The sequence below is a fragment of the Pistacia vera genome, unplaced genomic scaffold (genome assembly GCF_008641045.1).
Source record: "Pistacia vera cultivar Batoury unplaced genomic scaffold, PisVer_v2 Contig479, whole genome shotgun sequence".
Lineage (NCBI taxonomy): Eukaryota > Viridiplantae > Streptophyta > Magnoliopsida > Sapindales > Anacardiaceae > Pistacia > Pistacia vera.
The window spans coordinates 323,300-339,051 of NW_022196311.1; the positions used below are offsets into that span (position 1 = coordinate 323,300).

The 15,752-nt window shown below is 34.1% G+C and overlaps 1 pseudogene; it reads right to left on the minus strand.

Annotated features, from left to right (window-relative positions):
• Nucleotides 1–10,270: 10,270 nt before the first annotated feature.
• Nucleotides 10,271–15,447, minus strand: LOC116146567 (annotated as a pseudogene).
• Between the last annotated feature and the right edge of the window lie 305 nt (nt 15,448–15,752).

The window sequence follows — 15,752 nt, forward strand, 5'->3', positions numbered from 1 at the left end:
ACCCTTCTATTATAATCTTTCAATCAATACTCATTTCTCATTTTACCATATACCATTATCAAATGAATTAGGGTTTGCATTATAATAATTTATTTACATAATACATAATCATTTGATATCAAACCCGTTTACCGGTTTGATCCGAAAATAATTTTTAAAATCTAAGATATATACAGATAAAAACATGTTTATGGTTTTTAGAAAGTATTAAATACCTTTTTATACAAAGGAGATTTCAATACTCTTAAAACATATTTTGATAACTATAAAAGAGTTTAATATTAATCTATTTAACAGAAGTAAATGAAAGAAAAAAAAAACCCCAAAAAATAATATAATAAAAATGTGAATAATTAAATGGCAGAAAGTATCTTTGCACTGTTAATTGAATATTGTTTATATAGTACTCGGAAGATTCTTAAAAAACTAAAAAGGTTTAATTAGCAGCAGTGACAAGACTTACAGGGTTTCAGGTTTAGTACTTCCGGTGGTTGAGAAGTCTTAAGTTCTCAAAATATTTAATTAATTGCCTATTTAATATGAATAAAAACCCTTTTAGATTCTATGATCTTTTGGTACCAAGAAAATTCATCTAATTTACAACTTCTAAATATCTAAAATTAGATTAAATTAAGCTAATTTTTTTTTTTTTTTTTTGGATGACCAGGAGTGTTCGAACCAAATTACTTGGATCTCAACTAATCCTCCAAGACCCTAGAACTACCGGTCAGATATAGCTCCAATGATCACCTTTATTAGCAACCGAGGAATGACTCGAACTCAAGACCTCTTGAGTAATATACTTAAGAGTCTTTATCGAATCACTCGATCACCCAATAATAGGTTAATTAAGTTAACATTATGAGCTGATATTGGTTTTCCTTGTTTGTGCAATTATCAACAATTAAACCGTTTACAAACATGCATGTTTAAATGCCTTTATATATATATATTTTTTTTTTATTTTTTTTTCTACAATGTGTTATATTTAGGTGACTTAATGTTTGCTTGAACAATAAATATATATATATATATAACACCATGCATACAAAGATTAGAAAGAAATAATCAACTTTTGCTAATCTATGTTAGTTGCAACCAAATTTAAATTAAATAGTTGTTATATACGTCAAATAATTTAAAGTTTTTAACGCATGAATCAAACGTCAAATAATCGTCGGCTATGATTTTGCATTTATGATATATACAGTATATAGAACTTAACCTAATAAGTCGCTTAATAAAATAAACTTGTAAGTTTGCTAAAGAATAATTAATCGAAGTCTTAACCAAATTATATACATATATAACTCAACCTCATGGTCACCTATATGATCAACCGGATTTTTAAAGATTGTAGGGTTTGACAAAGGATCTAGTTTTGGATTCGAGTTCGTAAAACAAAATAAGGGATTTTTAGATTATCAAAATATATATTTGTAACTCAATCCATCCAACTTTATTGATCTAAATCGTTTGGTTTTGGGTTGTAGTAGCTAGAATTGTAACAAAATGGGGATAACAACAATAATGGTTTAGATGAATGTACAATTTTGTCATGTAAATGAAAATTGGAAAAGGAGAAGAAAACTTTTTCGAAGGACAATACTAAAAACAAGAACCCTAGCCACAAGTAGAATCAAACAGAGAATTAGGGTTATGGGGTTAGAGAAAAAAGAAAAAAAGATGAAAAATGAGATTGAAAATGATGGTTTTAAAAGAAGGGGGATATCCCGACAATTGCACATATTACGAAATCATAAGAAATTGGCAGGGGTCCTTCTGCATTTATTTCGGGCTGTCCCTTAGAAAGAGAAAAAGTTAGTTACAGTTTAGTCCTTTGAGGTTTGCTCTGGATCAGTAAGGTCCAATAGATTTTGAAAGTAATCCTTAGACCCTTATCAGGTAGTAACTATTTGAAAAATATTTTGTAATGACTAAAATACCCTTAATTTTTATTTTCTTGTAATTAACAACATCATTTTAATTTATAATTTTTTATTCTTTTTAATACGTATGCTAATTTTTAGGGGTTTGGACATATATAGTTAAGTTGATAATTTTAATTTAAAAAATCATGAAGGTTTTATTTAAAGGACAAATCTAACCGTAAAATTAAGTAACTTTTCAATTATACCCTTATTGAAATAACAAAAGATATATTCTCTTACATATAACGCTAAACTATGCAAGAACATACTAAATTTGATAGTCTAGTATTTAATAATATGATTTAACAGTCTAATTAAAATATATTAGACCACACTAGACAATGAACATTCCAACAATTTTTAATTCTTGCTATTTTTGTGTTGAAGACAATTAGATTAAATCACGTGATTATATGGCTATTTCTATCCTAAACACTTTATAAATCAAATCTCTGGGGTTGATGTCTTGAACTCAAAATTTGCAATAGTAAGGACCTAAATGTTACTTCTGAATCCTAATAGACCTAACAGTACTTCAACTAGACGTCAGAGACTAAAATGTATTTAACCGAGAAAGAGAGAAAGAAGACCCCACACCTCCTCGGCTCCTCCTCCCCATACCATCAATTTGGCCTACTACGACTGCTACAGTGCTACTACAACTACTGATAATAACTAATGCTTGACATTAATTGGACAGTGCCAACACCATGCAAATTCAGAAATATTGCAATCTGACCCATTTCCATAATTTCCCCATCTATTCTCTCCCATCATATAATATTTACAAAAGCATGTGCATGAGTATGACTTGACTTGACTTGACTTGACTTGACGGATCCTAGCTACTATATTACAACATACATAGCTACCTTTTTCATTCTCTTTGATTTGATTTGATTTGGGATTTGGGGATTGACCATTCCTTTCCTTGTTTCTTTGCCTTCCTTCTATTCTGTTTCTTTTCTTGGAGTTTGGCATTCTTCACAGTTTCCCAGTTTCATATAAAGTTTTTTTTTTACAAATATTAAAAGGAATAGAGAAAGAAAGAGATGAATGAATGAATGAATGAAAACAACATTTCAGCCGTATCTGTTAACATCTCTTTCTCATCTCTGACCACCGTCCCCTTAATAACTATATATGCTTTTTGTCTCCCTCTCAACCTTAATGTCAATCACAATGCCCATACCAAAACAAAACGCTACCATTCGGTTTGGGACCTTTGCTCAATATGAACTTTTTGCACACCTTCATATGGGCTTGAATAGCTTTTTTCATTGACCTCCTAGGTACCTCAGAATAGTTAGTTTTAGACGGTTAAAGGGTAATTTGGTAATCTTATTTTTATGTATGTATAATAAACCTTGAGACATACAATCGATTAGTTCGTGGGTGGGTAACGCTACGCTTGACTACTGCAAAATGGCTGGCAAGTCCGCGATCGACAGTTTTGTGGATTGGTTTAATATCTCCCTTAAAAATTTCTAATTTGTGTTAGTGTAAATAGATCATTCTAACCCCAAAATGTAATTGAATTTGCAGGATAACATTTTAATTACAAAAATAAATAGGTAAAGGTGTTGATGCTAAAACGTTGTTAAACATTTAAGTTAGAAAATAATGACTAAATTAGTGATAAGAGTTAATTAGGTGGTGCTATTGAGTTCTTTAGGTCATGGATGTGTACCAAGTGTTCCAAGTAGGGCTGTGCAAAATTATCCGAAATCCGATCCGATCCGAAAAAATTGGATATCTGAAAATTTAGATTGGATTCGGATAGTCATAATTTAAAATTTTGAATATTCGGATCGGATATGGATCAACCATTCTAAACAATCGGATATCCGTATCCGATCCGGATTTTACATTTTTAAACAAAACGAAATCGTTTTAACTTCCCTTTACATTTTGCTTTTAAGTTTTAACTTTATCCTAAAAGGCTAAAATCTCACCAAAGCCACAACTCACGATCTCTTCACTCTCTCCTCGCCAACCATCAATCCAGCACAATCTCACTCTTTCCATTTCTCAACAGTTGTGGTTGCCGCCGAATTGGACTCTCTGTACGCAGGTTTGTTGGTTAGGTGCAAGTGGTAGACAAATATAAGGTAAAATGATGAAAGACAATTTAGGGTTTTCCAATTTCTAATATTTTATGGGTAAGTCTTCAAATTGGATTCTCTATTACGATTTTTGGTCCCTGATTTTTGGACTAATTCAATTCTCTTCTCTCTCTTTTTTCACAGCAACCATTTTGGTATTTTCCTCCATTGAGCCACTCCTCTTTTTGCCATATCAGTAAAGGTTAGTATTTATTGACCATTGTGATAATGTAATATTTTTAGGGGTTTTTCCAGGATTGTCAATATAAATATATTGGTGTAGTATATGACGAATTTGTGCTGCTTTGGATCTAATTTTGACCTCTTGAACCTCTGTAGCGTTAACTATTACTAAAGCCTAAAGTTTGATTAAATTTATCCCTCTTATTTAGTGTTTTGATAGTGGAAAAGAAAGCAACATCCCCTTACTCGCCATTTAATTTTTGTTATCATTGATTGTGGTGGTGCAATGTTAATTTAATATTTTAATTATGTTGAGAAATCAAGTCTCCTCGTTTTTTCATATTGTATCTTTAGTAGTTGTATAAGATAGATTATTGTTTTGTATTTTGTATCTAGATAATTACAGATATTATTCTGGATCATAAACTTTAGGCTGCATTTTTTAGGGGACAATCATCCATCAGATTGTCATGTTTAAACAGATTCATTTTGATATAGACAATTTGCACAAAACTTGAGAATTCTCTACGCATTCAAACTCCACAACCTGCTACATGTCTTTGCTTGAAAGTAATCAATAAATAAAATACAATTTAATTATATATGTTGGATAAAGAATATTGTTATGTTAATGTTGTTGATTACCTTTTGGTTATTTGATGTTGTATTGTGTAATGTGTTGATTGTTAAAGTGGGAAAATCTAGCAAATTGGTGGGGCTGGTTTGTTTGATTGGAAAAATAGAAGTGTTTTAATTTATGAGTATGAATTTGTTGGTTGTATATTTGCTGTTTTAGATCCATTAACATTGGTTGGACATTTTAGAGGTTGCTAACATAACGTTGTCTTTATATATTAGTAGGCTGACTTAAATTTTAGGGATGAATAATTAAAAGAAGCATAAATTCTAGACTTAAAGTTTGTATTTTGTAAATTGCAGGTTGGAAGCATAAAGGCAAGCATTAACTTGAGAATAAAGAACCCCGCTCGCAATTCAGTCCTTGAAGAAAATAGAGTGAGGTTGGTGTGATGAAATTGGCATGAAGATAAAAAAATGAATTAGTATTAAGTTTGTTGTTTTGTTTGTCTTTTTATTAAATTTGTAATTGTAATTTGGGTAATAGATTTTGTGTTAAGTTGGCATTAACAACTTGTGGATTAATTTGTTGATAATCATGCATTGTAATTTCAATTTTATTAGAAGAATTATTTGATTTAAAATTTTTAATAAGCATTTTCTACAATTCGGATCGATTTCAGATATCCAGTTATCTGATCCGAAAAATCAGATATCCACATATTTCGGATCGGATTTGGATTAGGATATTTCCTAATCCGAAAATCCGGATCGGATATCCGGATTTGAACTGCCCTAGTTCCAAGGAGGTTTTCATTCGGGTTTTTCAGATCGAACGAACGAACGCTTACAAATACCAATTACTCAAAAGTAGGGGTAAGCAGTTTTGGGTACCCTGCATTTTTCGGGGGAACAGGAACCGAAACCGAAATCGAAACCGAAACCGCACAATGCAAGTTCTTAAATTAAAGGAACCGGAACCTAAAATGCAGGTTTCGATTCCTTTCCCGAGCACCCTGTAAAAAATAAATTACCCCCTATTAGTTTAAAAAATGACAAAAGTACCTTAAAAGTTTACAAATACACCCCTAACAAATTTTGATTACTCATTCATTTGTGTCCAATGTGGCTGATAACTCCTCTAATCTCTAGGTAACACTTGAATTCAATCAATTCATCACAATTGACATAAAATTCCTCAATCAAAACCAAAACATAAACAATTAATTAAACAATCATACGTTAAATCTATAATTTAATATTACAATTAATTAAATTTCTAATCATTTAAATAAGTATTGTACTAATGTTTATAATGGAATATTATAATTAATTAAGTAATCATATTATAAATCTATAATGTAATGTTATAATTAATTAAATTTTTAATTATTTAATTAAATAATGTACTAATGTAATAAATTACTAATGTTTATAATGTAATGTTATAAATTTATAATTAATTAAATAATCATTTAACTATGTAATGTTATAATTAATTAATTAAGTAATTATTTAATTATAATGTAATGTTTTAATTAATTAAATTTCTAATCAGTTAATTAAGTATTGTACTAATGTTTATAATAAAATGTTATAATTAATTAAATAATTATACTATAAATTTATAGTTTAATATTATATTAATTAAATTTTTAATAATTTAATTAAATATTGTGAAAATTACTAATGTTTACAATATAATGTCATAATTAATCAAGTAATCATTTAATTATATAATATTATAATTAATTATGTGATCATACTATAATGTAATGTTATAATGAATTAAGTAATCATACTATAAATCTTTAATGTAATATTATAATTAATTAAATTTCTAATCATTTAATTAAGTGTTGTACTAATGTTTATAATGAAATGTTATAATTAACTAAGTAATCATTTGTTTTTAATATAATATTATAATTAATTAAGTAATTATATTATAATCTATAATGTAATATTATAATTAATTAAATTTCTAATTATTTAATTAAGTAATGTACAAAATTACTAATGTTATGTTATAAACTTATAATTAATTAAGTAATCATTTAACTATAATATAAATATGTAATAATATACTTAGAACTTGATAATTGAAGTAAATAACTAAGTATTATATTATTATTCAATCAAATATACTATTTTATTTAAAAATAATTCTTTTAATAACATTAAAATACTTTAAAATGTTTTTAATTCCAATTATCATTGTTTTAAAAACCGGATCGGAGGGCAAACCGCTCTGATGACCGGGTCACGGTTCAACCGGTTGGACCGATGGTTTGACAGGTTTAAAATCTAACAAAAACACCCCTAATAATTACCATCAGACCCTAAAGGTTTGAAATCTACCAAACACAACCCTGGCCAAATGCAAATCGATGATCGATTGGGAGAGCAGCGGCAACACACCAGGGAGGGTAGATCGGATGATGGGGAGGGCGAATTGACAACTAGCAAGTAGAGGCATCACCGGAAAATGGCAGATTGGTGGTAAAGTCATTGGTCGCGATTGCTTTTTTTGGTGAGATGACTGGATCTTCGTGAACGACGGCAAGGGAGCTTGGGAGAAGGTAGATCGGTGGCTGAGGAAGCCTGTCGATGCAGGAGAAGGCTGATCGACGCCGGGAAATGGAAGAAAAATCTCGCAGCGAAGGTGGACGACGAAACGTCATGTGGCAGCTGGACTGCTGGAGATGAAGCGTGACAGCGCCGGAGAAAGTCAGAACTTAGAAGGTGGTTTCTGACAGTAAGAGAAGGTGGAAGGTCGCCAAAAAAGGGGAGGTCATTGTCGATTTGCATTTGGCCAGAGGGTGTGTTTGCTAGATTTGAAACCTTCAGGGACTAATGGTGATAATCAGGGGTGTGTTTGTTATATTTTAAACTTTAAATAGTTAAAAAGAGTGAACCGACCCGGAGAAGGCCCCAGGTCCCTGTCCAACCGGTTGGATCGGCCGGTCCGGTCCGAATTTTAAAACAAAGTCAATTATACACTTAATTAATCAAAACTTTAATATTCATATATTATAATATATCAAAGTTTTTTATATGGTGTAATTTATATGTAATAAGTATAATTGTATATTTATTTAATTAGGTTATTGTAAAAATTTAACTTTTTCTATTTAAAATTTGTTTATATGTAAAATTACAATGAATCCCCTATTTTTCACAGATATTTCATTTCAGCCAAGTTTCTAAAACAGGGTATTCGCTATAGGTTCCAAGCAGGATAACAAGTTCTTTTTCTAGATTTCGATTTCGGTTTTGGCTCCTCCACATGTAGGAACCGGAACCGAAACTGCACAGTATCGATTCCCAAAAAAAAGAACCAAAACCTACCCACACAGTATCAATTCCAAGTAGATTCTGGTTCTACCCGTGCTCACCCCTCTACTCAAAAGAATACCCTATTAATTAATATTATTTGTTGTCCTTATAATCAAACTCTAATTGCCTCATGCTTTATTATTATTATTATTATATCAAATTAATTGTAAATTAAAGCATATATAGCTTTTGATTTCGATCAAATTATGCCATACGTTTGAAGTTGTACATTCACTGTTCTTATTTGCATCACTAAGACAAGGTTTTTTATAATACCCATTAAAAGTAGACAAAAATCATATAGGAAAACAATCATAATCTTAAAAATAAATAAATAATAAAAAAGTCTAGTTTGCCAAAAAGAAGTAATTTTTAGTTTTTCTAACATGGTCAAATCTGTAATTTCACACAATATATATTCAGATATAACAGTCCCACAGGGGATTTCATCAGCTCCAGTTTAGACTCTAATACAATAATGGTCTTGTTTCTCTCCCTCTCTCCCTCTCTTTCTTTTCTGTTCTTTTATATTGAAAATTTTATGCAACCAAAAGGAAATAAAAAAAAAAAAAAAGAAAAGGAAGGGTGAAATTCCCAATAGAAAATCTATTATTAGGGATTTGATTTGACCAATGAATTTTCCCCACCAAACACCTTCCTGCCTCTTTGAATTCTTACGTGATAAAACCCTAAACCTCCCTCTCAGACATCAACATCACACACACCTCCTCTTTCAAGGTCTCTAATTCACAACTCAAATTGGTCTATAGAGAACACAGAGATTGCAAATGTTACCTTTTCTTTGGTCCGACTTCCTCGAATCACAATCTTCTGCGGTCTTTGTTTCCTTGCGTGCGGGAGATGAACATTTTTCCAACACCCAGTTCCGTGTTCCATTGCAACTGAAAATGAAAATGACGATGAATTTTGCTTCGTCTGTAACATGTACTATCTCGAAAGCATCCTGTGACCTGTGTGTACACGCAAAGCATCAGTGTGTTTGGAAGTTTCGAAGTGTTCTTCCACCGAAATAGTATGTCTAAGAAAAAATGAGACTGACGGACTACTACAGGCGATCAAGAACTGTTCTGGTTGCAGTGAAAGAAGAAAGAAGTCCTGCAGCCTGTGCAGGTAGAATGTCGCCGAATGTCGACATGGCAGATGATGATCTATCCTTGAATTGCCGTCGACCATCTGTTAAGATGGATCCTAATTCAAGTGCTCTCTCCAAATCTGCTGCCAACCTGGTCATAACAAAGGAAACAGATATCAGAATAACGGTTTTCAAATGGACAACAAAACATCATACCATTTAGAGAAAGTTTTAGTAATTATCTCCCCAAGCTACTCTTTAGAACATTTGAGTTCTAAATCGTACAACAATCATAACCAATAGAAAATGACTCAAATCAACCACCTAAATGATTAATGCAATAAAATTTTCCTTATAACACATTATATAAATGACATAAAAAATTCTTAGCATAAACCCATGATGACCCTTGATTCCTTATAATTTTCAGCGTTAGGACTGCAGGACCATTCGAGTAAAAGATAATTACTAAATCTTATATCTGTGCTCAATAAGTTTTACTAAGTTGTCATCCAAATAATCTATAAACTAATACAAATTGAAACATAACAACTAGAAGTTGCCAGCGATTACATCAATCAATTGACCTTTCAAGACATCCTAGAAACAAGTAGCCGTGAAAGCTATCCCCAATTTTTGTGATTAAAATTTGACCATAGTAGACAAAATGCTTATTCCATACTAACCACAAAAGGCATGAACTCGCTGTTCAAATTCTAGATTAAGACAAGTTGGAAATTCCTCAATTCTTAGGCAGGAAACACAGCTTCAAAGGCATATTTAATAGCACATTCATCAGGGGAATGAAACCTGAACATCCTAGACACTGAAGAATCAGAAACCCAGCACTGAATCTTATTTTCCGTAAATGAATATTTTAATTGTATAAATTGTTTTCCCAATCATGCCATTATATCATGTAAGTTTTACCTCACTGAGCAGTGACCACAGATCCACAACTATAGATTGAAATGCTATTTGAACAAGAAAAATAAAATAGGTAGAAAGACTTGCCTGCATGAAAGACTTTAAGAATGGTGCTGCTACCCAAAACTTGAGTTGTCATCCAAATCAAGATTTTGAGAAAGCTCTCCATTTGTATAGCTTAAGGAAGCCTCTGAAGAGATATCATCTGAAACAGCTGGAATGGAGTTCTAGTGTCGTCTTGAAGAGAGAGCTGGAGCACTGCACACCAAAGAAAACAAAGACCTATATTAAAGGACAGATAATGAAGGCAGAAAATTTATTTTGTTGGGGAAAACAGAAGGGGGGTGGATTGTGCTTTTGTGAAGATGCAATAAACGTAATCATAACTGAATGGTAGAATCAAATAAAGAAATGAAGACACTAACCTTATTGGGAGATATTTGAAGCGAGGAACTGTAGGACTCATAATATTTGACTCAGAATTAGTCGGCAGTTTCTGCACAGGGTCTGTATACAACCGATTAAGTTGCACAAAGAAACCAAAGAGGACAGCATGCCGCAGGATGCTTGCCTTCATTCTCCTGAGATATGGCTCGTACCTTGAATGATATAAAGTTAGAAATCAAAGTTATAAATACTCACACTCAAACTAGTACATAATAATTTCTTAGTCAATCATTCAAAAGTAATATCACCCCACCCCCAAAAAAAAAGGAAATTAATGAGCTGAAATCATTATAATTATTGTACATATGGAAAGAAATTCTTACGTAAGCCAGTCAATAGGACTCAATCTTGTGAAAAAACGATTAATTAATCCATTAACACGCTCCCCAATAGCAGATTTTGTTTGGCTTTGATCCTGCTTTCGCCGAAAGAAAACTTTGACTTCGGATTTTTGGAGATACTCCTCACTCATATTAGAATCACAACAGAAGAACGAGCAGCAAATCTTAAGTCTAAAAGAACTGCAAACTTTCTCCTGACACTTGTGATCCATTTGCCTCTATAGCAGAAAGGAAGTTCATATAAATGCTTATGACCTGCATTATCATTATATAAGCAAAAAGTTTAGAAGAAGCTTGTGGAATTGGTGTATAACCAGAGATACTCTTAACTTATGAGCCCGACAGTAAACAATGACGGAAATAAATCAACAAGAAACTACAAAATGTAAAGGTTAGAGGATTCTATGTTCAAATAAAGATAACAACCAGTCATGTAATTCAGCAAAATACACAATACTTTTTGGAGAAGCCAATACTTCAAATTGAAATAATATAGTGCTACTAAACAAAGAGGAGCCCTAATTCTAAATAGCAATGTGTTGAGAAAAAGAGAAATACACTAGTGGATCAGGGATCCACTGAAGGGTCAGATCAACCTTAAAAGGGGAAGGAAAAAAAAATACAGAGAAAAAAAAAAATTTCATTTACAACGACGAAGAAAAAATGATGAATGCAGTAGAGCTATAAGTGAAAAACCGAAAAAACTAGAATTTCCTGCTTTTACATCTTACAAAAGATTATCTTTCGAGCCAAATGACCCAAAAAAACAGCTATGTAGAAATCTGCTGGTATTTTAGAAACAAAAAACTGAGAAGTAAGAATTAACTTTAAGGTTTCTGCGCCTACTTGGTTTGTTGAGCAAAATCCTACCATACTAAGAAACAAAGTGTAAACATTCAAACCAAACAAGGATTCTGTTAGGATCCCACATGGAAGGAAAAGGGTGGGCATTGGGGTTATAAGGGCTTGGGCACCCTCCCTTGGCAAGCGGTTTTCCAAGGAGAGTTCTACTAAGCCAAAAGGCCACTGCCCAGCCCAATGTTTGAGTGTTAGAGGGTGTTCTATCAGATTCATAATAATTAAAGACTCTACTACAATCTAAACACAGAAACTGAAATATCTAGACAGACCAACAACAAGCAGTTAAGCAGGTCAAATAGTTCAAGTAATTTTTATAATAACTGGTTAGTTTTGTTTCTATCATCCTTAAGCTGATGTGTGCTTCAAGAATATAGAACAATTTTATAATGTTGAAAACTTGGTTAGATGCTAGTAAAACACCAACCCCCATTTAACCCCACATGTGACTTGCGAATCAAAATTTTCTAGAGTTTCTTATCGGAAAAAATAAACTATAAATGCAAATTTCTTGTGTAGCAAACCAAAAGATTATTGATAGAATAATAAATAAAAACAAGTGGTAACAATTCATTAGATGTATATATTAATTATAGCAAGAATCATGGAGGAAAGATATATGACATAAGCAAGCTGCATACCTTTTCCATAGTTGTGATGCAATTTTGCAGAATTGACTTTCAAGTACATGCCCTCCAATTCTATGAATCTCTTCACATGCTCGGCACAAGAATGAGATGATATAGAGGGAAGGCATGGATGGGAGTGAAATTTCATCTCTGACTGGTTCTCTCAGACTGTCTTGCTTGCCACGGTCTCTCCCAACCTGCACAATACCAGAAGATGAGAAATCTGAACAAGAGGCGTTCTTGCGTAACATAAAACCGAATATAATTGTAAGCTGATTCTAACAGATTAAGTCATCTGAGTAGAAAATTGACATTTGCATAAAAAGTATCACGTTTAGGTTTGCCATTATGTGACTTTTAAAAAGTGCAAGCCCAAATTGTGCCAAAAATTTTAGTTTGCACATTTGTTGTATTTTAATGGAAAAAAATATTAGCAAACCTCACGCGTGAAGGACAGCGCCAAACGGGTCCAAATCTCTCTTCGCCACACATGTGGTCCTATGGAAGATGATTGTAGCAACATGTACTGCGGAAGGAGTCAGTCAAAACTTGGAGGGTCAAGAAAGTGTCCACGCTCTTGTCGAAGAGCAAAGAATGCTTCCCGTCCGTCAAAACGTGGCATGTCACTGCCTCTACCAGCGACGGTAGTAGTTCACCGAGGCTCTAACGTCGCCCCACAGCTGCTCCAAGCGCTAGCTAGTGCTTGAGAGAGAAGAAACCATAAAACTGCAAGTACTTACCCACAAGGAGTTGTTGCCTGGCCAATCACAGACATCTTGTGTCAAGATCTCCGTGAGACCAGAGACAAAAGTCACAGATTACTTATTTTACTATGTATGTCCACAGGCTGTTGGGCTCTAATGCAGAGATCTCTTGTGTTCATCGCAGAAAAGCTTTCAGATTCGCGGAGACGTGGCACTTTCTTGCTCCAACAATGCAGCAGTAGCAGCTGAATTTGTCTTCTGTGGCCCAGTGGAGTGTTTGCTTCCTCGACGACATGCCGTGGTATTTCGTCCAGCGCAGTGCACACTCAGTCATGCTGGATAGCAATCCAGATTGCCTCAATAGAGACGGTGACAATTATCAAAAACAGCAGCCATAGTTTCTTTCCCCAAAACCTTGGAGAACCGAGTATTACTGGAATGTGCTTGAGTGGTTGTGGAAAGCAAACAAAAGTCGCCCAATAAATAGGGATTTTTCAACAATGATAGGTGAAGCCAAAGACTGACATCCTGTGTGCCTTTCCATGGCAGCATATAGATCATCAAGTCCCTCTTGAGTTCTGTCCCAAGATGGTGACATGCTTTCAGAACATTTGTGGTAGATACGGTGCAAGATCTCTTCAACCTAGAGATGTGGAGACTCATAAGAAACTCAGCAGGTCCTCAAGGCCCAGCCTGGGTAACATTGTCAATGCATCGCTGAGGCCGACTAACTTCAGGACCAAAATAGGCATTGAGACAACTCTGAAAATCATTCTCTTCGTGTGATGCTTTATGCCCCAACGCTAAACCAGCCTTCTTAACATTATTATTAGGTTCAATAAACCAAACCCCACCACCAGTAGAAGGTCTGTTCAAGTATGTGCGGAAATCAATCACTCCACCAGAAGTATCCCCTCCTATTGCACGAATGGACTCCACAACATTCACAACTCTGGACAAGTCCTCGAATCCTGAATCAATAATCCTTTTCATCCTCCTAACAAAGGCATCTTCAAAAATCTCATCCCAGAGATCAGAATCATCTTCCAAAATGAGCTCACGAATCCTACTCCAAGGCAATTCAATCTCTGATCCAAATACACTCTTAAGCCACTCCAAACTACCCTCCAACACTTGCTTACTATCCATGGTCTCACGTATCAACTTCTCAGCTGATCCAAGTTCTTTGCCAGAGCTGATTGAATCAATTAAAAACTTGCCATTAATCTTACTAACAATCTCCCCACCACAGTCCCTCAACCAACTAAAACACGTCTTGGCAATATAATCTTTTTCAAGTGTCACCATTATAGCCTCTAATTTATCCCTAGATAACTTCCACAACCTAACCTCCTCATCGGGATTTGGAATCCCACCGAATAATTGAGAAGCGGGAGGCGAACCCAAAATAACTTTATAAAACAAAGGCATATCATTAAGTACGTGCAAAAACAACTCCCCTACTTGAGCTACACTGACCTGAATAACAGTCAAAACATTACAAAACACAGAAACAACATCAGAAGAAGCAAAAGTACTCCCCAATGTTTGCAGAATCCAAGCTTTTCTTGTTTCCAAAAACAACCCCAGAACCTGCTTGGGCTCAAGCTCATCAATCACCGCAACTGCAGCTAAAGCATCAGCATAAGCATTAACTCCCAGCCCTTTGTCTAACAAACGCTCTCGACTCCTCTGCGAAATCTGCGCCTTGAAACTATCCACAATTTGACACTGATGTTGTAACAGCGGAAAATTCAACTGATCCATATCTTTATTAACATCAATCAAAATGTACTGCACGTGCTTGGCTCGCACATACCTCGCCGCCGCCTCCAAAAACATAAATTCATCCAAACAACCCCAAATATTCTCCGGTGTATCAACCAAGTACTTAACACGACACGCAATGCCGTAAATTTTAAGTCGATTTGGGTTAGGGCTGACCAATTTGGGGGTTTCGGCGGACAAAGAGAGAATGTGCGAATGAATTGAAGAAATGTTAGAAGAAATGGACTCACATGACGATTTCATAAGCATAATCGAATCGGCCGAGTCGATTAGGTCTCGGTACCGAGTTCCAACCAATTGGCGCAACTCCTCCTGCTTTTCCTGGATCTGTTTCTTGGTGGTGAGTTCAACATTTCGGATTTCCGATATCGGCTTGGTCCGGAAGAGTGACTCGGCGTCTCGGTAGCCTCCGCCGCTGAGTGTGGCGATCCGGTCTTCGGCGGAGGCAGTGGAAGCAGAGGATACTCTCATGATTGTACAATGATAATTATGGAATTACTCACTCGTTCATCAGATTTGAAATGTGAGGAAGACAACAGCTCAGCTCTGCTTCAGATCTGCAGAGAGAAATCGTCTTTGTAATCTTCTTCGTCGTCTTGGTCTTGGTCTTCAGATCTGAAATGCTTTTGTTGGTTCTGATTTAAACTGAAACTTCAAATCAAAGTTTTGAATTTTGTTTGCTTTTTGGGTTTTGTTTTGGGGGGGTTTTGCAAAATAATTATATATTGGGTACTACAAAGTAGCTTATAAGAGGGTAAGGTAATGAGGAAAATATAAAGTTTATATTTATGAAATACCCGACGATTTTTTTTAAATTGTACATGTACACTA